This window comes from Lissotriton vulgaris, chromosome 7 (assembly GCF_964263255.1).
Source record: "Lissotriton vulgaris chromosome 7, aLisVul1.2, whole genome shotgun sequence".
NCBI lineage: Eukaryota > Metazoa > Chordata > Amphibia > Caudata > Salamandridae > Lissotriton > Lissotriton vulgaris.
The window spans coordinates 991,847,060-991,874,369 of record NC_141695.1 but is presented as its reverse complement, the minus strand read 5'-3'; the positions used below and the strand labels follow the sequence as shown (position 1 = coordinate 991,874,369).

At 43.9% G+C, this 27,310-nt stretch overlaps 1 protein-coding gene across 1 annotated transcript in view; it reads right to left on the bottom strand.

Annotated features, from left to right (window-relative positions):
* Positions 1 to 27,310, bottom strand: part of LOC147702830 (teneurin-2-like) — a 623,927-nt gene that overhangs the window by 334,210 nt on the left and 262,407 nt on the right. The window contains exon 2 of the mRNA XM_086931410.1: positions 3,224 to 3,291. The gene's annotated coding sequence lies outside the window, so the exon portion shown is untranslated. The remainder of the gene's footprint in view (positions 1 to 3,223; positions 3,292 to 27,310) is intronic.

Sequence of the window (27,310 nt, the reverse complement as noted above, 5' to 3'; positions counted from 1 at the left end):
TACAAAGGTAGCAAAGAGGGGAAGCTGCATACAGTGCTGCAATGCACATTTCGCAAAAGTCCACAATATTGTGGGGACTAAAATGAGTACCTGTGCTTTATGAGCGAATGTTTCGATCAATATTTTTACATGCATGCACAGAATTGTTAATCTAGACTCAAAAAGCTGAGTCTGATATCGTAGATCTTTTTTCCTTTGGAATCCTAGTTAACTCTAGAAGAAATGAAGCCCTGAAAAATGCTTTCCATGCACAGCTCCCAGAGTGTGATAGTCTTTACCACATTACATCAGACCAAAATTGGATCTTCTTTCCTTCCGAAAAAAATGAAGATTTCCAGCTTCAGAGTTCATCTCCTTAATTTATTTTACATTGCTGTCTTCACATTCGACAATTTCTATGTTATATGTGTATCATTCTACTTCCTTAGTGACTAGGTTCTCACTATAAAAATACTGAAGTTAAATTATGTGGAGTAGAGAATGGTTCATTCACTTTTTTCCAGAAGTAACGGAAGAACAATTTGTAAGCCTAGGGCAAATAAAGCGCTATAAAACAGCATAGAATCCTAACAGAAACAATTAAAGATGTTGGCAGAGAATTAAATATTTAGAGTGAAAGTCAAAGTAGAAGATTCTTAAGATTTGATATCAGTTACCATCCTCTGAAGAAATCACCTAACATCCATAATAATAAAACAATACAATTAACTAAACGTACATGGTGGGTCGCACAAGAGCAGAATGCACCTGGCAGACTGTAAAAGCAGACTGACACCCTTTTCAGAAGAATGGTATTACATCACCAGAAGAATCACTACACAGAGAAAATATACTAAAGATGTCACACGCAGATTATAAAACCAGGCTGAACCCCCTAGAAGGAAGAAAAAATGACCTATCTGGTGTCTGCCACCACCAAGAAACTTTTTAATAACTGTAAAAAGTATTGCATGATTGATGCATGTATACTGTGTGTCAGTAACATGATTCACACAAACACCAAGTGAATTGCAAAATAAATAGAAAATGGCCTAATCATCCAAAATATCATTGATTTTAAATAAAATACTTATAAAACAGAGGAACGCTGGGCACAGACACAGTGGACCTAAGTCTTTAAAAATACTTAGATCACCCATTGCTTCCCTCTTATGTTTAGGAGCACAGTGATACTTTTAGAATTCACAAATGATTCTATTACAGCTATTGGAATGCTTTGACAGTCAAAGTGTACCATGAGTACTTACTAAGTCTCATTTAAATTCAAGTGAAGTAATTTCACTTCCATGTTCACTTTAGGTAGTGTACAAATCCACATATTAAAAGTCCTGGTATAAATACAGTTTTACTTGCGAACATGTACTGTTCAAAGTGAAAGTATTTTCCCAAGACAAAATCCACTCCTCAAGGCATCCATACATTTTGCAGTGTTCTCTTCCTTTGCCATTCTAGAAATTGAGCGATTACCATGAAAGAAGTATGCTTGCAGGTGTACACAAAAGTTCAAGACATTACCAAGATCGAAGTCTAAAATTCCACTTCTCGTAGACATCAAGTCTTTTTTTGTCAGTTTAAACTGTGTTTTTTGAGTTTCAAGTGATGTCTTGCACTCATAAAAAGACTACTTGAACGTGTGATGTTCAAGGAAGTAACCTACAGTCAGTGAATGTCTACTACATGTAATTGAAAATTCAACTCTTCCACTGTATGGGAGAGAGGTCCATATATCATTTGTAATGTATAACTCTGAGGGCATCCTAGTTCAGACATGCTCTGATCAGTTACACCACTGTTGACTTCAAAGTGCAGAAAAGCTGTAAAAACGGACACGATAGATGTAGAGGTTAGTTTTGCAGTCACAATGTACCTCTTCAAATATTTTGTCCATAAAGAATAAAGAAGCACATTGTTTGAATTCCCACCAACAGCCCAGAAACCTGGAGTAACACCAGTAAGACTTGAGGTGCAAAAATAATTGGTGTCATCCATCACTCACAACAAAAAAAGTAGGAAAACCCTGCATATGGTCACAGGACAAAGTTTGTAAGCAGAACAAATGAGGCAGAGAGGGGATCCTTCACTAATCACGCTAACCTGAGAAGGGGACCGAGTTTAGCATCCAACACACTGCAGATGAAATTACTTTTGTGAGCTGGAAGCCATTCAACTCCTTAGGAAAGAGAGTGTGTTGGACTTTCCTTGATGTATGTGCCCTTCTAAGTACTGTGTCAGACAGTCATAAACTGCTTACTCGATTACAGATAACCACAAACAAGACATACATATTTACACATCAATAACAATTAAAATCAGATGCCAATTGCCAGATCAGAAAATATTATGCATTTTATCAGAACCATAAAACAATGTAGTATATATCTAGATTTTGAATAATGATTATAGAAACATCCCTTGCCACTGCACATAACTATTAAGTCCATCATTAGCAGATTTTAAAAAGGTCCACATTTTTGCTTTCCTAGGTTGTTGAATAAACACTATTATATATATATATATATATATATATATATATATATATATATATATATATATATATATATATATATATATATATATATATATATATATATATATAAGTCTCCTTTCTAAATGCATTCAAATGTTTTCCTCTCATTTTCAGGCATATATATGACCGCGCAGAAAATGTAGCGAATATGTAAAACATGAATTCTTAGAATTTCTCCTTATGAGTAAAAGAATGAGAGGTTGAATACCAAGGGCACTACATTTTCAATCATTAACGTAAGAAAACGTATGTATGTATGTAAGTATATTTATGAGTATACCCTATGTTCTCCAGCGCCATGAAGTCTTTGATGATCGTGTACATAATACATGAAATTAACATAACATATGACTGCAGAAAATGCTTATGGTAACCTGTTGCATATGAAAACAGGCAACATATACATTACGTTTACTGTACATGTATTATACATTCATTTTGAAAAATACACAATGCTTTCAAAAAAATAAAGGAAAGTAATGAAGAAATAATTATTTCACAGCATTTAATTTATAGAATACAAACATGCAGCTACTACTGCTAAGTCAGTTTGGCACGTTAAAGGACATATGCATGCACACAAAACTTGGCTACTTTAAGAAGCAGATAAGCCATCTGTAGATTTGAAACTGTGCACACCACTGGCAAATTAAAATATCTTAAGAAGGAAAAGTAAACTAGTGAAGTAAAACCCACTTGAAGTAATTCAGGAGATTTAAATCCAGGGACGTGCCTTAAAATTCTCTGGAGAATTCAATATCCATCTGGAACAGAAAACACAGAAGGACAGTGAGTACAAGATGCATTTATCATTTGTTTAAATCACCAAGAAGCATCTTATTTAAAATACCAAATCATCTTGAAGTAAGTGGAATTGCAGTAACAGCATGCAGAAGCAACCGCTAAATATGGAATATAGCCCTACAAGGACATTAACTCTGACATATATCTATAATCTTTGCATTTATTTCCTGCACACATGTGTATCTTCAGCAAAGGGCGCCTGGCCCTTTGGCACAGGGCTCAGGCATCATCATTAGTCTATGCTGAGGACACAGTGATTTTACTAGCCTGTCTTTGATATATTTGTATATATTATAATTATTGTGCTTGCACACTATAATGGAATAATGTTATGACTGCCCTAAGTAGGAAGTAAATAACTCCTCGTTGTTCACGGCCTCGCAAGCTTGTTAGTCAATGGAAGTATGATTACATCTGTGGGTAGGGATAGGGACACATTACTTACTACATTTTCAATCTCCCAAACATATTCATATTGTACTGAGCTGGGTTAAATGAGAACTCTAAATGGATGAAATCTGCTTAAACCTAAAACAACTGTGAGAGCATGCCACTTGTTCTGCTCTAGTTTTCTTTGTTAAGGTCATGGCATGGCACCCACCCACTATTTTCACAGGGTTAATTCCGTCCACACTGCCAACAATTTGGGGTCCACTGAATAATGTGCTGAACTCGTCCCCGTCAAATTTCCAAACACAGGGACACTTTCAGCGGCGCCTGCACGTTGTCCGCTTTCCATCTGCAACAACGTGCAGGCAGGGACGGGGCGTTTTTTTTTAAGTCTCCTGCTGGTCCCATAACAAAGGCCAAATTTGAGGGGTCATCAGGCCTCCTTTTAATCAGAGTCTCTTGGCTGGGAGCAGTCAGGAGCCTCAAACCTGATGCAAATGAAGCAGAGGGGAAACAAAGGCTTACACCATGTTAGCACTTCACACATACTTAAGAGAGGCAGCTTTTCACTTTGTTCAGCCTCTTTTTAGGAGATACGCATGCACTGTAAGAATGTCAGATGTCTTGGTCTTTCCCAGTATTTAGACATAGCAAACTGCATTAATATAGAGCTTACTACAATTGAGAAAGCCTTGAAATAATTTAAGTACCAGTATTTATTCTTGTAGAGCCCTACTCATCTCAATGCAGGGTGTCAGAGTGCTTTACATCAACACGTGCATATTACATGTACAATAAATTATGTTTGTAAATGAATGTACAGGATGTGTTACATACAACTGGGGGATTGCAAGGTATAGAAGTCACATATCATCTTCCATAGCTCACTGTGCTAATATCCTCACAATGCGCTGAAACGTACACATGATAGACCTGCTAAACATATATGTGAGGACTTTAGACACGATGTCCCTTCTTGTGATGCCACATCCTGTAAAGTTGTGGCTTGTGATACCACTTTCTATGATGTCAATACCTGTGATGTCATGTGTGTTGTCATGCACCATGATGTTGTGCGCCATGATGTCACACGCCATGATGTCGTGCGGCGTGATGTCACGCGCATAATGTCACACGCCATGATGACATTTGCATACTGCCTAATTAGGTTAGTTCCCCCACGTTTTTAGAACTTGTGCCCTGGTTAAGGTCCTAGTGCGAGATTGCACCTGAGTTCTAGCATGTTCTTGGCAATCCGGGATGTGCTGTTGGATGCACGATAGATGGTACATGCTGTCTCCTTTTACTCAAGAAGGACCCGTCAAAGTACTTTCTGCTTCTCATACTAGACAAGCTGAATGAGCCAAAGGGAAAGTTAAATTCAGGACTGAGGGGCTTAAGGGGTTACAGGTTTGCACTATTTTCCCTTTGTCATTTCATATTAAAATGATGTGTCCTGGGTGGACCAACCGCATGCCAGAAACGTAGCTATTAATAGTCCTGCAGGTGCATAACACCAAGGCCTGGGCTGAAAGGGTCATACTTCTGCTCTATTTTGGAGCTATTTCTGCTATCAAATCAGGGCATGGGTGCCAACCTTTCTCGGTTTGATCAGGGCGGATGCACCCATGCATGCCGATGCTGCATACACCTCAGCTGAGAAGCTACTAGTTTGCTCATTAAGCTGTCCCTTTGTCAGTGGAAGGTAGATGTTTGCAAGACAGCTCTAAGGTACATAGCGGATAGCAGCATGTCTGGTCTTCGAGGACCGAGTATTACCTGAACAAAGTGTCATAAACATGTAACACAAAGAAGCATCTTCTGGTCAGGTTTCCTCTTTGCCAACCAATGGATCAGTGTGACAGAGAAGGAAACTGTATGCATTTGTTGGGATAGCACTGGTGTTCTGTAGTGTTATGGTGGATAGGATAAATATGTAGATTTTCTATGGAATCATTATTGGTGCCTCAATATGTTGGCATAAGAGACCTCCTACCCGTAGGCATAAAACACACTGCTCAGATTTTGCTTAAAAAAGCTCAAACAAAATATAATGGTCAAAACTTGTAACAAATAGGGGGGTAGTAGAATAAAAGAAGACTGCACAAACTACTTTAAGATAACTATTGAAGAAACTCCCCAGGGTGGTCTATAAAGAGTTTTAAAAAAAACGAGGAAAAACACTTCTGATTGTGAAGTGAATTTCTTAAATCAAGTGGTGTCAGTTTGCCCTTGTCTCTCACAGATCTCAGCACTAAGTCAGCAGTAATTTTAGAAATGAACAACATCAGGGTTATGATATACGTGCTATCTGCATAAAATTCAGATAAGTTTGGGACTCAATTCAACAATGACCACATATTGTACATACGGGTCCAGAACTGCTCCAAAATAGGTCACTTGAACAGCTCAATCCTTGCTGCAGGGGCTCTTGTAAGCACCCTCCTTATTATTCTCCGGCGTCACCTTTGCTACTGTTGATCATAGAACTCCTGACTATTGCCTCTGTTAGATGCAATCTCATCTTTGACCCCATGATACTAACACCACATACCAATCTATGCTGCGACAGACTGCTGGATTCGGATGGATGTCATTAAACTTCTGAATAACTCTTCAACAACTCTTCGAAGCAACATCAGAATCCAGGACAAGGCGCTGGAATGGATCATCTCCTTCCTCGACGGAAGAACACAGAGAGTCCGCCTACCACCGTACAAGTCAGAGGCCTCCGAAGTCATCTGCGGCGTCCCTCAAGGATCATCTCTGAGCCCCACTCTCTTCAACGTCTACATGAGCCCCCTCGCGGCCATCGTACGCAAACACAACCTCAGCATAATCTCCTACGCCGACGACACCCAGCTGATCCTCTCCCTGACCAACGACCCCGCCTCCGCCAGAGCCAACCTGCACGAGGGGATGAGAGAGGTAGCCGAGTGGATGACGACCAGCCGCCTGAAGCTGAACTCGGACAAGACGGAGGTCCTCATCCTGGGCTCTTCCCCCTCCGCCTGGGACGACTCCTGGTGGCCTCCCGCCCTGGGCACCGCACCCAAACCGACAGACCATGCACGCAACCTGGGCTTCATCCTGGACTCCTCCCTCTCCATGACCAGACAAGTCAACAACGTCTCCTCGGCGTGCTTCAACATCCTACGCATGCTACGGAAGATTTTCCGGTGGATCCCCACCGAGACCAGGAAGACCGTCACCCAGGCCCTCGTCACCAGCCGACTGGACTACGGCAACGCCCTCTACGCCGGTACCACCGCCAAGCTCCAGAAGAGACTCCAGCGGATCCAGAACGCCTCAGCCAGACTCATCCTCGACATCCCACGAACCAGCCACATCACCGGACATCTGAGAGACCTTCACTGGCTCCCCGTCAACAAGAGAATAACCTTCCGCCTCCTCACCCACGCACACAAAGCCCTACACGACCAGGGCCCGAGCTACCTCAACAGCCGGATCAACTTCTACGCACCCAAACGCCACCTTCGATCAGCCAACCATGCCCTCGCCGCCGTCCCCCGCATCCGAAGAGCGACTACGGGAGGAAGGTCCTTCTCCTACCTGGCCGCCAAGACCTGGAACTCCCTCCCGACCGACCTGCGCCTGACCCAAGACCACCTCTCCTTCAGGAAGAAGCTGAAGACCTGGCTGTTCGAGCAGTAGCGGCACCCCCCCCCCCCCCATCCCCCCCCCCCAGCGCCTTGAGACCCTACGGGTATGTAGCGCGCTCTACAAGTGTCACTGATTGATTGATTGATTGATCTCATATTCCTTGCCAGACGGCTGCCCAAATTGTGTTCCCATTGGAGAAAATTTGCCAGACAATCCCTCCTGTCACCCATCCATTTCATCCACAGGCCTCAGTGCCCCTCCTCCTAAACAGATGGCCATTCCTTCCTCGCATTGCTAGTGCCCCTGATTTTGAATTCAATTCTCTCTCTGGCTCTCCATACTTAGGAGTCCTGTTGATGATCTTTCTCAGTCACTGCCGCTGCAGGTAAGAGCAGTGGGGCGGTGGTGCCAGGTGAGGGGGGATTTCGGGAGATGACCACGAGGGAAAATTATTTATTTATTTTATTTTCCTTCGAGGTCGTCTCTCAAAATCCCCCGCACCTGGCCCCACCATTCTTACCAGCAGCGGCCAGAGATGATCCCTCTATTCTACATGGGATCAAAGCCTTATTGACTTACACCATGGACCCAAAAATATTCTGAATCATGCCTATGTAGAGTAGGCCATGTTTGTTCTGACTACATGATATTCACAATGATCACTTTCTTCACATGTGTGTATCAATACTAACAAGAGTATCGGGCACGTTTTTCCCACTGGCACTCACTTTGTTGTTTTTTATGTCCCTAGTAAAACTACCTTTGGGTTGCATTGATTATTGTGCATCATTTATTAAGGGCCATTGTTTACTTTCTAATGCAAATTACCCCAGGTTCGTAGTGAGAATATGGTTCACTCTTGTGTTCTGATACTATTGCAAACATTAATCAGGGCACAGAAACATACCAGTAAGTGTAAGGCTGAATGAGGTCAATAGGTAACGTGGTTCCCACCTGTGTTAAATAGTGATCAGTTCACGATCAACTTGTCTTCTCAATAAAACGAAAAGTACCCTTTTTAATGTAAGGTGCGCTGATTATAACCTTTCCCTCATTCTATCTCCTTTATTTTCCAACCAAAATGGGATAATCCAATACTTGAAAGTTTGAGTCATGTTTTCCTTGTTCTCCCAATCCCTCTATTAAAATAGTGAGGCACTGGTAAAACGGTACAGAACAATACCCTATTCTGAGCTTGATACTCGAGATCATGGCCAACAATAGCTTCTGACCGTCATCTGCAAGTACTGGGTGGAAATCACGGAGTTCAATCATGCATACCTTCACTTGGAATTGGGATGTATTCACTCTGCACGCACCTTCTATCGAGCCAGAATCCATGAAATGTACTCTCTTTGAACTTTCAACCCTCAATTTACATCAAAGGTAGCCTCCAATCATCAAATTCATTTTACAAATGGAAGTTATGACAATGTGTGAATCTCTAGGAACCACACATTTAAATTGCCATTTTTGTAAAGCTTTTTCTCTTCAGTTTTTGAAATGTGTTCTTTTGGGCCACCATATAGTTGTGAAAACCTCGGTTATAGGGGTCTCTGTTACAATTTTATTAAATGTCTGCTTTCTCTGCTAGCATTTTTCTGTCACCAGTCCTCATATACTTTTCAGTCATGCATTGATTTGACAATTACATGGGATAGCAGCTTTTGATGTGCCTCAGCTAGCTTCTGTGAATCAGATTTGAGTTGTGCCTGTTTCTCCTATGTCATTATACATCACTTTAGCTATTCTGCAAGTATTTTCACTTTGCCCCTTCAGCATACAGTGTTGCCAAATGCTAAACATGGTCCTCAGCTAAACTTGCTTTCTTAATTTAGCTATATGGTGCGCTCATACTCCAAAACTTTGGTTTAAATTTACTCTATTGATTAGCAAAATACCGCCCAAAGTCAACAGAAACACAGCATAGGGAGCTGTAACTAGATGATAGACCAAGATAAGTGATGAGAAATCTAATATTTGTTTGGCAGCAAGGATCCATCGCTAGACAAACATTTTACATTAAAAGTGATCCGTAGGGGCGTAGGTTGCGAATGAACACTGTTGCAAAGCAGACTCTCTCTGTAACACATGCCCTTTATTCAGCACGCTGAAGCAGACCTCAGTCTGCCAACATGACATGACCCTGTTAAAGATTGTGGGTACTTGTTGTTGGGGATGTAGAGAAGGGTAGAGGAGAGAAGCTAAGCCCATGCTTTAAAACTTGGGAAGTACTAGGAGCCCTGGAGACAGTCCCTAAGGTGATGATGTAGCATAGGGTCACAGCCACAAAAATGCCTGGTCTATCCATCACAACCTACATAGTTAGGGGGCTGAATGACTCCACAAATCATAACAGCATTCTACATAAATTAAAGCTCTAGCTCATTCAAGTGACCTACCTACCAAAGGAGGACTATGTTTGCCATAGATCTAAAGACTTTTTGATGCAATATTTCTTCTCAAGAATTGATAAGCAAAGAACGCTTGTAATAATCAGGGGAGATGTTGGGGGCCTGTGTCGGGCTCTCATACAAACACTCAGTATGTGTGGGATCAGGGAGATGGGAAGAGGGGCATGTAAGGGCTAGGTGATGCCTTAACACCAGCCTGCCTATACATCTAGATGGAAACCAAACTGAAATGAATGCAACCCATGCAAGTAGCAAACTTCAGAAGTGACTAATAGCTAGGGAGAGCACAGACTCAGAATATATCAAATAGTGACGTTTTCTGGAAGGAACCACGTCATTGCAGGAAGGAATCCTGGGGGAATGGTGGAAGTGGACCAAGTTTGTTACCTTTTGTAACTTCAGATTGAAGATGTGCAATAAAACGTAATGAATCGTAACTAACAAACCATTGTATTTGGCATTATTTGCAAGAAACTACTGTATTGGTATGCAGAATAATTTACTTCTATTTTGGCCTCTAAGGTAAATGTAGTGATCATTTATTTGAATGCAGTGATCATTTATTTAAATGTAGTGATCATTTATTTTATGCTATTTCAGTGGCATTTGATATTTTATGAATTTTATTTCAGCCAATAATGTAATGAATCTGAGTTCCTCCTTCTGAAAATTACACACATGCCCCTCGACAACCAGATATACCTTCTTACAACATAGAAGTGTGCACTGAATTACTTTCAAATATCTGTGCAGCTGGTGCAAGGCAAAAATGGCTGGTGATTGAAGGAGGACTCAACAAGAATAGCTTAGCATTCCCCTTAACCCCTTCCTTGCTGATGACAGAACGGTTCCGTCATCAGCATCTGCTGAGCTGTGCTGATGACGGAACCGTTCCGTCATGACTCCGCCCGCGCAAGGCGGAGTCAGCACAGGCGGAAAATACGCCCCGCACGGAAGGGGTTAAACAAGGAGGCTCAGTGTTTTGCTCTAGCTAAATTTCAAAAGTGCTAATACACTTACATGGTCAAATATCATCATTCTGTTACCTAGAAACCGATGCCCTCTATTGCAACCAATATATAAGAAGGGAGCAAAAACCGACCCTTAAAATATAGACTCATTGCCTTGCCAGGTATCGAAGGTAAAGCAACAGCCTGGATAGAAGATAATGAAATACTACCTTTTTACCAGACCGGATTCTGAAAAGGCAGCTCCACTATAGATAACATTATGACCCTTTCGTTCCTGGCATATCAGGCAAACTCCGGTAAATGCCTGCCAGTATTTGCATGTTTAATAGATTAATCGGCCGCATTCGATGGGGTTAATCGAAGTAAGCTGTGGCACAAATTTTCTCGCTGGAAGAACCCCGGAAAACCTTTGAAGGCATTGATGTCATTGTATACCAACAGGTGGTGAGGATCAAACTGGTGGGGGATACAGCCACACACAATATGTCAACTGACCAAGGCCTAAAGCAGGGCTGCATTTTAGCACCCACACTCTTTAATCTTTACATGGCAGAACTGGGGAAAGCTATACACGGAGCACGTTTGGTAATCCCAAAAATCGGACAGAAACGACTAAATATACTTCTGTTCATTCACTTTTTTAGCGCCAGGATGTCTGACAGGTGATAGTGCGCTCTATAAATGCAATAAATAAATAAAATAAATAAATAAGTATGCGACGATCTAGTGATTCTTGATCACACCAGAGTAGGTTTACAAAGAGGATTGAATGCACTAAACAACTACAATCTGAAGAATGAACTTGTGGCCAACCTCAGTAAAACAAAAGTTGTGGTGTTTGGTAAAAACCTGAAGAAAACAGGTTTAAAGTGGAGACTGGGTAACAACAGCATAGCCACAGAAAGAACATATGAATATTTAGACGCATGGCTGAACAACAAAGGCAAGGCAACCTTGCACCAGGCCAAGACGCAAGCCAAAATACAAGCAACCATTTACGCCCTCTGCAAACTCCAAGGCAAACTATATAGCCCTACCACGAAACCCATCATGAGAGTCACAAAATCTAAACTCCTTGCCGTTGCTGGGTACGCATCACAAGCATTCCCAGGTAAGATGGAAAATATGATAGAAAAACCCCAGTGCCAGTTTTATAAGAGGCTTTTTAGGCTCCACAAGTACACAAGAAACGCCTTGATTTGGCTTGAGTTTGGTCTTGTACAACAAAAATACGAATGCAGGAGCACCCTTGTTAAATTATGGTTCAAGACGACAAAAGCTCACAAAGGATCCCTTAAGGAGGCACTGAGAACAATATTTGAGGGATTGTGAAACCCATGGCAGAAATACTGCAGAGAGACAGTGGTAGAGTTGGACTTATCTACAGCATCCTGGTCACAAGAAGAACTTAGCTACCTTGCAATAAGTAGGGTGCTAAAAAAGCACACTGACCAGATTCAACGGAATGAAGATATAGCAAGACTGAAGGTAAACAGAGGTCTGGCCGGCCTAACTAAATCATACGAGTCGCAAGAAATCCAGCCATACATGAACAGTCCTCTAGGAAGGAAGTGTTTGAAGGAAATTCAATGAGTGTGCCTAGTCCCCTACCAATAAAAGAACTGACACTGGCTTGGAAATCACTGAACAATATAGTCAGTTGCAGGCCGTGTAATTATTGGGCTGAATCATTGGTACATCTACTATGCTGCTGCCCTGCCTTACAACAGCATCGACATATTCTGTTAAACCAATGTTCCTGAGACATGGGACCAGAAGATGCGCTGATGCAGTGGCACTGCTTCAGTCAAGTATAGAGTCTTAAGACCTCGTCAAATTTGGAAAATATATGAACATGACACAAAGGGCCCTTATCGAAAACAACACAGAAGAAAAACATGGGGAGGGAACAGTTGAGACCCCGGAAGTAACAGAAGGAGCAGTATGGCGAATAGCCCCTCCCAGGAAAAAATTGCATGGCACCTATAAACCCGACAATGAACTAAGAATTACCTTCCCATGAAAACCAAGGGAATACTGACCTTTGCTAATATTTAATTTTAAAAACAATGAATTTAAGAACAAGGTCCCATTTTAGATACGGTCTGGTATTACTGACCAAATGACAGTCCTAAAATTGTAAACACGTTGAGATAAATGTTTTACAATGTTGTGAGATACGTATTTTACTATAATTCTGGATAATGTACCGCAATTCTGCAAATATTTTGAATAATTATGCAAAAAAAGGAATTCTTTCATTCATTCATTCATTTAATCATGACATAGAAACCGAAATTGATCAGCTACACCAATTTTTCAATCAATCAATCAGGGAATTTTAAGTGTACCATTTACCCATAAAGGTCTTAAGGCGCTGGTGGGGAAGGGGGAGGGGCTTTTTGCTGCTCTGGGTTAGCCAAAAAGCCAGGTCTTGAGGCTTTTCCTGAAGATGTGCAGAGTAGGGGAGCATCTGATGTTGACTGGGAGTGGGAGCTTGTTCCAGGTCTTGGCAGCGATGTAGGAGAAGACTCAGTCTGCAGTTCTGCAGATGGGTGGGCTTTCTACTAGGGTGAGGTCGGCTAAGTGGATGTTTCTTTTGGGTACATGGAAAAAAGATACTTCCGTTAAAGGTATTTGGGTACGATGTTGTGGAGGGATTTGTAGGTGTGGGCGAGTAGCCTGAAAGTTGGGGATCCAGTGGAAGTCTCGCAGGTGTTTGGTCATGTGCTCACATCGTGGGGTGCGGAGGACGAGTCTTGCCTCGCTGTACTGGATGGTCTGGAGTTTGTGATTCCAGCATAGAGGTCGTTTCCATAGTCCAGTCTGCCGGTTATGAGTTTGTGGGTGATGGTCTTTCTGGCTTCGGTGGGATCAACTCGAAGGTCTTGCGGAGGATTCGGAGCGTGTTGAAGCAGGTGCAGGCGGCGTAACTGATATTGTGAGGGAGGAGTCGAGGATAATGCTGAGGTTCTAGGCACCGTCAGTAGGAGTGAATGGGATTCTTGGGGCAGGGGCCACCAGGTGTTGTTCCAAGCAGTGTGGAGGGTCCAAAGATCAGGACCTGTTTCTTATCCGAGTTGAGTTTTAGGCAGCGGTTGCTCATCCAGGCTTTGACATCTCTCATTCCTTCCTGGAAGCTGAGTCTGGTGTCTTCGGGGCTCTTCATGAGGGAGAGGATGAGCTGGGTGTCGTCAGCTTAGGATACTATGCCGAGTCGATGATGTCTGACGATGGCGGCGAGGTGGGCATTGTAGGTGTTGAAAAGCGTGGGGCTGAGCGATGATCCTTGGGGAACTCCGCAATTGATCTCTGTGGGTTCGGAGAGGAAGGATGAAAGTCTGATCCTTTCAGTTCTACCGGTGAAAAAGAAGCAGATCCAGTCGAGGGCTGCGCAGTGGGTGACAGTGTTGAAGGCTGCAAAGAGGTCCAGCAGGATAAGGGCCATGGTGTGGCTCTGGTTGAGGAGCATGCAGATGTTGTCAGTGGCAGTCTTGGTGCTGTGGTTGTTGCGGAATCCGGTCTGCGAAGAGTCGAGGATGGCGTTCTCTTCGATGAAGGTGGTTAGCTGGACATTGATGATTTTCTCTGTGACCTTGGCTGCAAAGGGAAGGAGAGAGATGGGACGGTAGTTCTTCAGGTCCGTGGGGTCAGCTGGGGGCTTCTTGAGGAGGGGCTTGACCTTTGCCTGCTCCCAGTCATCAGGGAAAATGCAGAATTCAAAGGTGGCATTAATGGTCCCGCGTAGCTCGGGTGCTATGGCGGTGGTGGCTCTGTGGAAGATGTGCGGTGGTCAGGGGTCCATGGGGGCTCCTGAGTGGGTGCTCTTCATGGTCATGGTAGTAAATTTGGTGGTGACCTGGTGGAGGTGGTGATGGTGGGTTGGCCGTCATCGCCGGAAGGGAGGGAGGATTCTGGAATCTGTTCGCTGAAGTTGTCTTAGAGGGTCTTGATTTTCATGTGGAAGTAGAAGCTGAGCTTGTTGCAGAGGTACTGGGAGGGTTTGATGTCTGTGGCTTCACTGGGGGGGTTTGGTGAATTGAATTGCTGGATGATGTTCAAAAGTTCCTTCAAATTGCTGGAGTTGGTGAGGATTTTGCACCGGATGAATAGGCTTTCCTGTTTTCAGATTCCATTTTTGGTAAATTCTGGTGTTTTTTTTTTTTTAGTGTTTTCAATACCTTTAAAAAAAAGTGCTTATCAGTGGTTACACATTTTTGCGCCATTCAGAACAATAGAAATAGTATTTTTCCAGTGTTTATGCAATCATTTGCTTTTAATTATTTCTTGCTTTCTATGCTGATAGTGTATGTGTATAGACAGCGTCTGTACAGGGTATGTGAGATCCAAATACATTTTTACAAATCAAAGTTATTGTAGTACACCATACAATACTTCGCTAGTGAGTCTGTGGTAATGCACGCTCACTCTTTCCTTCCTATGTAAACGTTTATCTGTGAAAAGACCCTCTTAACATTGGCACTTGAGACGTCAAACAGCCAATACACAATTTGCTTAACATAGCTTTCCATGCTAGTACTGGTGCACCTGAAGATTGTGATTCTCTAGGACATGTTCTGCAACATTTTCGTTGAATTGAGCGCATATGCCCTCAGTTATTGAAGCAGTCGAAAATGAAGCAGTACTTTTCAAACTCTGGAGAAAATTCAGAAGGGATCTAGAACTTGTGCAGAGTACCTCAATGAGGCTTCATTACCTTTAAATGCCATGGTTGGGGAAGGGACATTTCTATGCATCATTGCAAGCCATTTCCCAGAGACTATAAAATAATATTTCCTGACTTGCTCCAACACATTTCTTTGCTTACCAAGTTGCAAGAATTCTAACATGCAGCATGTTGCAGTGCCAAAGTCACTAAAAGTGTTGCCCAGCTTACTCTCAAGGAGATGTTTCAGATCTACACCATTTATGCTGAACACCTGGTAGATAAGGGTGTTTTCAGACTCTAGTAATTTGATTTGATCCACCACATCAGCGATGTATTCCTGTAAAAACCTAAGCATGCAGTAAACTGTACTTCTTTCATGTTACTATCAACATGTGGCCAAAGATTATCACATTTCTTGCCTTTGGCATCATTACTAAATTAAAATTCTGCCCTCTATTTGACTCCTTTTTCCCTTCTGCCCTTCTGCGCTTTGTTAGACTGCTTTTTGTGCCTTTCTGCCCTCTGCATCACCACATTATCACTCAGCGCTACCCCAGCATCACTCAGCACCACCACATTATCACTCAGCACCGCCACAGCACCACTCAGCACCACTACAGCATCACTCAGCACCACCACAGCATCACTCAACACCACCACAGCACCACTCAGCACCATTACAGCACCACTCAGTGCCACCACAGCATCACTCAGCAACACCACAGCATCACTCAGCACCACCACATTATCACTTAGCACCACCACAGCACCACTCAGCACTACCACAGCATCCCTTAGCACCACCAGAGCACCACCACAGCACCACTCAGCATCACCACAGCATCACTCAGCGCCACCACATTATCACTCAGCACCACCACAGCACCACTACAGCATCACTCAGCACCACCACAGCATCACTCAGCACCACCACAGCACCAATCAGCACCACCACAGCACCACTCAGCATCACCACAGCATCACTCAGCACCACCACAGCATCACTCAGCACCACCACATTATCACTCAGCACCACCACAGCACCACTCAGCACCACCACAGCATCACTCAGCACTACCACAGTACCACTTAGCACCACCACAGCATCACTCAGCACCATCCCAGTATCACTCAGCACCACTACAGCACCACTCAGCTTCACCACAGCACCACTCAGCACCACCACAGCACCACTCAGCGTAACCCTTTTGGAGAAGGTTACAAAAAATTAGCTTCAACTTTTGCACCTGCTGCTGTAACCTTGTAAGTGCTTGGCTGAAAATTCGTCCCCGCTGATTTGCGGATTTTACAGCGATTTCATGAGATTCGTGGATCGCGAAATCGCAAAATCACGGAAAATCCACAAATTCCGCGAGCGGAATGAATTTTCAGCCCATGCTTAATACCATCTAGAAAGTGACAAGGATCTCCTACAGGGAAGCACTTCAGCTCGGGTATCGATTTTGACAGGTCACCATACAACTTTTTCATATACGTAGCCGAATTACTGCCAATACAAACAATATCACTCCAATCTTTATGAACTTGGTAGGAACTTTTTGGCAGCAGCATTCAAAGTGACACTGCATTCGATGTTTACCAAACGTCTGGTGTCATATTTTTACCACTATCTCAGATGCTTGGTGACAACACTCTTTTCACATATGCCTGTCACTACTCCTTGCATTGAATTTTTCTGCCTGGACTGTTTGGCTATTTATCTACAATCAATAATGATTTGCTAGAAAAGAGGGCTGAGGTTTCAAAGGATTTGACCCATTTTCTGTCTGTGGGTAAATGTGATGGTATATATTGGGAACGGTTCTTATGAAACCAGCCATTTTACCTATCAGTGAAATCAAATGTAGCCAAAATATTAAATATGATTTTGATATTTCCTGATTCCCTACAGTTTATAAAATACCTAAATAAGACCTAAACATGCTTCTAAACAGTGCATCTTTATACTAAAGACAACAAAACTGAAAAAAACAGATGGAAGAAGAAACAATCTTTTAGTGACATTCCTAAACAAAAAAACTCAAGCAGAATAATGTGAGCCCAGTCTTTCTCGCTGCTGCCTTGTATAACAAAGTTACATTGTATTGGCCCCTTCCGGAAGAAATAAAAATGAATCTTTCACTCATCTTTTCCTTTCTTTGAATGGCACTTGATTTGTGGTTGTGAAGGTGTTTTTCAGTGTTTATGTGTTACACCGGTGATCGCTATTTTCCTTTCAGTGGTGTTTAATTGGTTATTATTGGTTTAAACCTAAAATCAGACAGCCTATGGAAGAAGATCCTCTTGGTGGACCTTATGAGTTGGTGGTATTCTGTCATTGCGCTCTTGTAGGCTGTCTGGTCATCAGTGGTTTTGCTGTTTCTCCATAATTTTTTTACACCTCTGTAGGAGCGTGTGGCTTCTTCGAGGTCGGTGGTGAACCAGGTGACCTTCAGGGGGGCTGTCTGTCAGGGTTGTGTGGGGGTGCCAGCTTGTCTGCGCAGCTGGTGATTGAGGGGTGATCCAGTGGTATAGTTCCTTGGAGTCAGTTGTGGTGAATGGGGGGCATGGATAAGGGTGGAGTTGAGGTGCTCCTCTGTGACCTTGCTCCAATTCCTTTGTGTTGGGTGCAGCATGGGCTTATGAGCGGTGATGGTATTGAGATAGAAGTGTATGCAGTGGTGGTCTGTCCAGAGGGGCTGCTAGGTGGGGCTGATGTGGATGTTCTTCCTTGTTTGTGAAGATGGGGTTGAGGGTGAGTCCTGCCTTGTGGGTGGGTGTGGTGATGAGCTGCTTCAGTCCGAGTTTAGCAAGGTTGTCTAGGAGGGTGGTGGACTTGGGTCGCTGTTGTCGAGGTGGAAGTTCAGGTCTCCGATGAGTATCTAGTCCATGGAGATGATGGTGTGGGATGCGATGAGGTCAACAATGATAGTGGAGAAAGAAGCAAAAAGCCCAAGGCGGTCATGTTGGTGAGGGTGGTACATAGCGTGGTTCTGGGGGTTGTCTGGATCTGGAAGTGGAGGTGGTCGGTGTTAGAGAGAGAGTCGCTCTTGCTGGATGTGGAGAGTCGGAGGGACCTTTTGTGTGTGATGGTGAGTCCTCCTCCCGGGCAGTGTGGGCGGTCCTTCCGTTAGATCTTGTGTCCATCAGGAATGGTGGTGGTGATGTCGGGTTGGAGGAGGCATTGGTCCAGGTTTCCATGAAGGAGGTCACGTCTGGTGAGTGGGTGTCAAGGAGGTCCCAGATCTCTATGACATGTCTTTCAGGGAGGGCACGTTGAGGAGGATGCACTTCATGGCTTTGGTGGCCTGGACATCTGGCATGGGTGTGTTGGTTGTGGGGTGCTGTGGATGGTGAAGGATTGTAGACAGTGTTGGCAGGAGAACTGGCCATGGGTGGCGTTCAGTGTAAACAGCTGGCAGTTTTTGTCCCTTCCGGGGTTGACTGTGAGGAGGGCAGTAAAGTCATAGCGGTGGGAGGAAGGAGATCCAGAGTCCCGGGCACTGGTCAGGGTTAGGTCATGGATGGGCGCAGATGGGCTTGTCTTTGGTGTGCCAGTACGCGTGCCAGTGGCGCACCTGCTGCACGCATACACTGCGTGGCAACGCAGCGGCCATTATTAAATAGGCAAGGGGCGAGGGAAGCACAGCTGGGAGACAGGAGCGGGAGTGGCAGGGGGGGCTGCGAGGGGTCAACTGGGGTGAAAAAGGGTGGCAAAAATCAGACTCTGAAAACCAAAATACAAGTCAGCAGGCACCCAAAAAGACAAATGAAAAAATGACAAAGGGCACAAGTAAAGGGTCAACATGCACAATTACATGCACAAATAATGCAAGAGAAGAGCAGGGAATAACTTACAGGCAGACAGCAGGAGGAGGACCTCAAACACCTACCAGGAGGCGGTATCGGGGGCAGAAGCAGGCAAAGAACAGGAGAGTTGCAGGGGCGGATAACAGGATGGTCAGAGGTCCTGTTTATTCATCCCCACAGGTGCCGCCATTAAATAGGGAAGGGGGAAGGAAGTGCAGCTGGGAGTCAGGACTCGGCAGGGGGGGGGGGGGCAGCGGGAGTGAGCAGCGAGAAAAAGGGCTTTTTCAATCCTACATTGTAGTTGAGATTTCTGAAACCTTTATAGTCTGCTCTTAAACATGAAACTAGGGAATGGCATTTAGCAAAATGCTGAATATCATTGACATATACCAAAGAAAGTTAGCCAATTTTGCAATTTCCAACCATTTCAAAGTAACAGCCTGACCAGCATATTAAAATTATAAGGTTTGTGTCTTTTAATTAGCAATGGATAATTGGAATTCTTTTTGAGAGCACTTTCCTCGTTTTCTGACAATAAAAACTTTGTAATTATTCTTAATTATTTACCTGTCTTGAGTTATATTCAAATGCACAATTTTGCATTCAACTAATTGTCATTCCTATTCATGTTGTCTCCATACTCATATTTATTTAATGTAATGAATTGTGTAAATGTTAGTTCTTTTTGTATAAATGTATTGTAGGCAATTAAAATAAAAAATGTAAAAGTAAATATCCTTTTACAACTAATGAGTTGCAGTACAATAGCAACAGATGTAGTGATGGAATAAGTGCATAACATTCCTGCAATACACACTGTGACTGTTAGGCTCTAAGCAGATGTGTTGCAAATTACATCACTAAACCTCCTCAAGCTATAGTTGTAAAACATTGTGCTTATCAATGTAAAACTAATTTCATTGTCTAGCAGTTAAATTGCAACAATTATAGAATTGCTATTTTTATGGGGTCTAACGAGAAAACATATATATAGACACACATACTAGGTCCTTAGCTAATCAGAGCTATGCTTTTAAAGTAATTAGCCTAATTGTATGTATCCCCAAGACCAATGGTATACATAGCCTAATGACTAGGGCGGTCAACCTCGAATCTGGGGAACTGGGTTCGAGTCTCAGCAATGACGCTGAATATCCTGTGATTCTGGGCAAATAACTTAATCTCCCCGTGTCTAACAAAAATGAATGGGTGCTCATGTAATGCAACTGGTGCTATGTAAAGCTCTCTGATCCCCGATTCGGGTCAAGTTTGCGCTATATAAAACTCTGTAAAAAAAAGAACGCCATGGGTCCTAATGCAAGCAAGCAAAATGAGCCACATACCCTCAAATGGGTACTAAAAGGCAGTCATAAACAGCCTTGAACAGGGTGAAACTGCATATGCTGCACAAGTGTAAGATACATCCCTTGACTGTCTAGTTGGAGACTATCTAGGAGCTCACAGAACAGGTGGTAAAGGAACAGACCATACGGCTACTTCTGATCTTGGTGCAAAGTGAGCTCTCCGTGTGGCAGACACCTTAGCATCATCCTGATGTGAAATGGGCTCAGCTTGAGAATTACATAAAGTTTCTATCAAATTCCCCACCAATTCCCGACTATGAAATGAACAACCACACAGTCTGCCTGGCATGTTTTCCTAGAACTCCCCACCCAATTCACTCTTCTCAGCATTATGATATTTTGTTGTAATATATTGACGTTAAGATTAGACTTTACAGAGATCCAGTGCACGATTTGATTCTTTAGTGACTCATATGTTTGCCTTGGTTTACTGTGGCTTTCAGAACGTTTTTCAAGATAATTACATGAGGAGTCACCTGTGGAGGTATGGAGGTAAATTCACAAAGTTCACAAAAGTATTAATTGGTTGTTGAGTCCCAAATATCTTATTTGGCTTATTTACTTATAGTAGACAAATTAGTATTACCATATTTGTTCACCCATTTTGTTCGGCCAGGTAGCGGATTTGGGCACTTTCGTAGAGGTGGTACAGGGAGCATTGATCTTAAATGAGCTTTGTCAACTATGATAGAGATCCCTGGGCCTTCTTTCAGTATCGCAGCTGGTGAATTTACACTCGGTGCTTTATTGAAAGTGTTTAATGGCAATAATTCAGAAACGAGGTTTCTTAAATAACTAACATCCTTTTGGACTAGTTTGATTTCTGACATCAATCACGTTCGATGTTATTCATTTTGCCATTCAGTTTTGTGGTTTTTGCACATGAATATCTGTGTGGTTGCCCCCCATGCCACCTACCAGTCATACATTTTTCCCTCCTTTTTTTGGTTTTAACTTAGGTTTTGCTTTTGTTATCTGGTTTACTGTTGGTGTGTTTTTAGGTTGGAGGAGTTGTTTCAATTTTTTGGCCGGCGAGAAACCAAGTCCATAGAATTTGATAGCACCAAAATCTTTAAAGAGCATGTTAAAACACAAGGATTAACCATGCTCTGGACATTAATTGCATTGCTTTCACGAGGGCTAATAGTCTCTACCACAACAACCTCATCTTTCCCATTGTTCATTGAGGCAGATGGATCAATCCCGCCCTCAGGTAGCGACTTTTTTATTACATCATCTAGGGCATCTTTTGTGGCTGCAAGTTCTTCCTTGACTTGGGATATCTCATTATTAATAATCCGCACAGCGTTTTTCAAAAAGTTAGTAATAGGCACATTGTTAGTGGGGGCCTTCCCTCCATTTGATGCCAGTTTCCTCTTCTCCATACTTCTGTTACTTTTTAAGACTGCAAAAGTACTAGTATACTATGAACTTGCTCCTTACCGATGGTTTGCAGCTCCTAGGTCCAAAGAGGGGTGACCCAGCCCAGCCTTGTCCTGCCGCGGACTGGCGCAGACGGGCCTGCCCTTGGCCTGGGCTTCACCCGGATGCACGCACACGTGTCCCGTGATGCGGGGATTGTGCTTTCAATTTGTACACCTCCTGGTGCACAGACCAGCGTTGGCGCCTCCTGGCACAGGGAACGGGGCTTGCTGGGAATTGAAGTCCCCAGATGTCAGCATGGTAATTTGCGTCACCCGCAGCCCTGACTCATTCAGGAAAGGTAGGACATCATCCCACCCCCCAGTAGCTGTATACACCTTCCCAGTCCCTGTCACTCCAAAGCCAGACAGTCGATACACAGACCAGCAAAGGCACAGAGGATGGCTAATCAGGAAAGTACCCACTTTCTCAAAGTGGTATATTCAATCACACAATATAAAAGTCATCTAAACTGAAAGATGCATTTTTATATTCTGAGGTCAGGCATACTAAACTCCATCTTTCAATCTTGTCCCAATGTGAATTTATATTTATAAGATGTTATAAATAAACTCCCATTCTATCCTATAGGACATATAGCCTTTCAATGGTGAATAACAAAATATACTGTATTTCAAAAACAGGACATGTTACACACCTCAGTACATGTCCCACCCTTCACATACACTGCACCCTGCCCATGGGGCTACCTTGGGCCTACCTTAGGGGTGTCTTACTTGTAAGAAAAGGGAAGGTTAGGACCTGGTGCTTTTGCCAGGTCGACATGGCAATACCAAACTTTGTACAGACACTGCAGTGGCAGGTCTGAGTTACATTCACAGGCTGCTCATGTGGGTGGCATAATCAGATTTACAGGCACTGGGCACACACAGTGCACTGTCTTAGGGACTTACCAGTAAATCAAATATACCAATCATGGAATCACCAATCCATAAACACAATTTACAGGGAGAAAATGTGCACTTTAGCACTGATCAGTAGTGGTAAAGTAGCCAGAGTCACAAAACCAACAAAAACAGGTTCAGAAACAGGAGGCCACAAAGCAAAAAGTCTGGGGATAAACCCACTGGTCAAGCCAGGTCTAACAGGAGGTCAATGAAAAAGGAGCAGATCTATTCAAGGCCGTGTCTGTGGATGCCTACTTCCTGGAGTCATCAGATTAGAATGGGGTGGTAAATGGTGTTGAAGGTTGCTGACAGGTCCAGAAGGATGAGGGCTGCAGTTCCTCACCTGTTGAGGATCATCCGGATGTCCTCCCTTGCTGTTATGAGGGAAGTTACCATGCTGTGGCTGGGTCTAAATCCTGATTATGTGGAGTGAATAAACTGGCTTTTGGTGGGGGTGTGGTGATCGTTGAGGTGCTTGTTGATGGCTTTTTCCAAGGCCTAGGTTGGGTAGAGAAGTACAAATATTGGTTGGTAGTTTGCGAGTTGGTCAGCTGAGGATGTGGCTCCAGCACCCCACTCATTTCCAGAGACTGAGTTCATCTCCGGCGGGTTGGATGTGCAGGCAGCTCTCTGCAGGGGTAATGAGGGAGATGCCAGTGGGCCACCATGCTGCATTCATACACCTAAAATGCAGCTGCCAGCCCTCTGGTGCAGTCATCTCCTTGCTAGCCTTCTCCTTAGTGAGTGTTTGTTGGAAAGTGCTCTCACCACTTCAATAGTGGTGTGTCTTTGTTGTCCTAGAGTGCCCGGGTAAAGAACGCTGGGTTAGGTATTCCACCTCCTTGAGAAAGCCACCATCCAGTTAAATCCTATGAAGCATTTCAAATCTAAGCTGGCGACTCTAGTATTTCCTGTTTGCTAAGGTATAAGGATATTTTTCTTCACTCATTGCATCGCAACACTTCCTCCTATCCTGTTGTGGTGTGCATCTTTCTTGACTCCATTGGCTAAAGTCCCTTTCTAGTTCATTTCCTGAATTCCCTGTTAATCCTCATTTCCAGTAGAGCCGGATCCTCCCTTGCAGTCCTCTCCACAGTCATCTGAAGTACTGCTGCTTAGGGGGGCATTGATGGTTGTGTGTTTCCATGATTCTGGTAAGGTGGATGTACTGATTACGCTTTTGAGGATAGGGATCTCTCCATTGTCAAAGGTGTGATTGGAGTGGGGGTCTTTATGATTGTTGTGGTTTCCTCTATCCTAATGCGGTCTGCTTTGGTGATTGTGTTGTCATTGTTTATCAGTGGGAGACTTATGTAGAGGGTCAGGGTGTCCGGTTGTGGGTAGAAGTTGGTGTATATGGTTCTGACCTTTCTGGAAAAAAGGTTTGAGAGGTAATTACACAAATCGTGTGATGGACTGATGTTGCCAATGGCAGATCTGGATCTGGTAGATTCCTTGACAATTTAGAAGATGTTTTTCCTGCTGTTATTGCTGGTATTTACTTGTTTGATTAGGACCTGTCTCTTGGGTCCTATTAGCTGGTGGTACCATCTCTGAGTGGGTTTGAAAGTGTCTTTTATACACCTTTCCCTTCTGTCTTTTTTACACTTTCCCCTTGCTGGTACTCCATTTCTGTTCCAGTTGGTTTCAGTTTTGCTTGGTCATTCTGAGGTCTTCCATATACCAGTTGACTTCTTGTATAGTTTTTACTGTGTGGCTTTGTTTCTTGGGGACCAGGGAGTTGGTGTATTTGGTCCAATTTGCCTCTGTTAGGTTGTTGAAGTATCGGCATGCGGGTCTTCTGTGGGGGTTCTTCTGTGTTGACAAGTATTACATTTGAAACTGACTATGGCATAGCCTGCCTAGGTTACTGGTCTTGGGGTGTGTTAGGATTAGGTCCCCAGTCCTCTTTTGTTGGCCATGTCTAATAACATCACATGACACACCAGTAGCATAAAAAGGAGTCCTACCCTTATGTCTATGCTTGTTATTGCTAACCTGTGGGTTCCTGCATCCTGGCTCCGGAGTTTCCTGTTGTTGATTGCTGTCTTTTCACGGGCTCGTGGAAAGGATTGGAGAATTCCCTTTTTCCCTTTTTGTCCCTTATCTTGGTTTATTTCCTTGTCCTGGTGCTTCGTTTTTGGGTTAATACCTGTTTTTGGTCACCCCCTTTCTCGTTTGGGTCCCCTGTAGTTAGATGGTAGTCAGAGTCCTGTTTATTAACTTTCCCGCCCTCTTTATTGTGTTATTTTTGAGGAAGCGCTTTTGGGATCTTTTGCCTGCATTCGGGGGCTCCTGTTTGCAGAGCGCCGGTGCGCGCCGCTCTCCTGTCACGGAGACGCGGTGATTGAATCTGTGATATTCGCGCCGCTGCGCGATCCCTTGCTGACTATGCGCATCCCGTCCACCTCGTTTTAGGTGGAAGTGACGTTTTGGGCCGTTCCGCGAGAGAAACCCGGCTGGGTTTTCTCTTTCGCTTTCCCGATAACTACAACGCGGAAGAGGCTCACGTTCCTTGGGGTGATTTTTGTCCTGATTCCCCAGACCACGCTAACAGGGGTTTTTTGTACATGCCAATACTGTCGGTGTGTTTTTTACCCTGTAAATTTCCTATTCGCCCTCGCCCACACCAAAACACCCATACCAGTCGTAAAGTCCAATACCTAATTCAACCAAGAGACGATATCTTGGGATATAGGTTCCAATTGAATGACAACTCCTTGAAGCAAAGCCTGCTCACGCTTCTGGTAAGTGTGTGTGTGATGATATTTATTGGATCTGGATACATGGCTTAGAGGTAAGACTGGGGACTGAAATATTACTGTTGGGTGTATTTGTTGTTTCCCTTTTAGGCAGGAGCAGAAGAAGGAGGCGGGTGTTCCTTGTTGTGACACGTTACAAGGGTGGAAGGTGTGGTTGCCTTATGATTTTCCACCCCCTTTTCAGAGTCAACAGCTTACTCATCTGTGTCAAGTCAGGGAGTGGCTGGTGAGTCGGAGAAGTGGATTGGACATATCCTCGTTCCTGCAGTGTGTGGGTCGGGCAGGAGTCCAACAGAATAACAAGCCCACGTTTAAATACACTGCCTGAACTTGGATGGACGTAGAAGGAGGGGCCATGGCTGGGGCTGAAGCCCCCTCCATGATTGACATAATGGGTGCCCTTGCTGCCTTACAGGCCCAAGTACAGGAATTGAGACAGGAGAATGTAGGTTTGAGACAAGAGCTGGTTGCAGTAAGAGCCCAGGCACAGGCCCAGCCTAGAGCCCAAAATCCTGTAATGCATCCGGCTACGTTCCAGTATGGGGGGGCTGGACAGAGCAACCCTGGAGGTAGTACCCCTGTAGCTATTACTGTAAACTCCCCTGTTCCTGTTCCCCTGGCTCAGCCTGAACGGTTCTATGGGGACAGTGGGAAGTATGAGATGTTTATGAACCAGTGTCAGTTACACTTTATGTGTCGACCTGGTGCATTTCCTGATGATGCTGCGAAGGTAGCCTTTACTCTTTCATATCTGGCTGGTACGGCTGCCCAGTGGGCTATCCCCTTAGTGGAAGGGAATGATCAGGTATTGAGGGATTACAATGCATTTAAAGAACTGATGAGGGGGTTGTTTGCCAAACATGCTTTCATGCAAGCTAGTGATTCAGAATTACTGAAACTACGACAGGGTCGACAGGATCTTCTGACATATATAGCGTCTTTTAATCGTCTGATTGCAGAGACACATTGGCCGGCTGATAAGCGGACATCCTTGTTTTACCAGGGTCTTAATGACGATTTGAAGGACGTGGTGTCACAGGTAGTAGACCCCCCGGAGGAGTGTGCCGCTTTTATAGACCTAGTGGTTAAATTGAATCATAGGCTATCAGAGCGTCGCGGTGACCGTGGCCGTTTTCAGGTTTCCCGAGGGAACTTCATAAAGACCGAAGTGAAACAGCAACCAGGGGAAGCAAAACCTGAACCTATGGAAATAGGAGGCGTTAGGGGGCCCCTTACTCCTGAGGAAAGAAAAAGACGGAAAGATCAGAACTTATGTCTCTATTGTGGACAAGGAGGTCATTTTGCAAGAGAGTGTCCCGTTAAACCGTCTGGAGCCGGTTATGGTAAAAAGGTGGCATATGTACAGGTGGAAAGGCTACCCCTAACGGTGCATAGAAGAGATCATTATGAGGTGTTGGGGGCAGTGGATATGGCGCCCAGACATTTTGTGATTTCGGCACAGCTGTTGTTGGCAGAGTATCAAAGGGTGCCTGTTTCTGTGTTGTTGGATTCAGGGGCCACTGGCAATTTCATTGACATTTCCCTAGCGGAGAAACTAGGTGTGCCTTGCCAGAATAAGAAACAGCCAGAGCCGGTACGTGCGATAGACGGGACTGAGTTGTCATCAGGGTGTATTACTAGACAA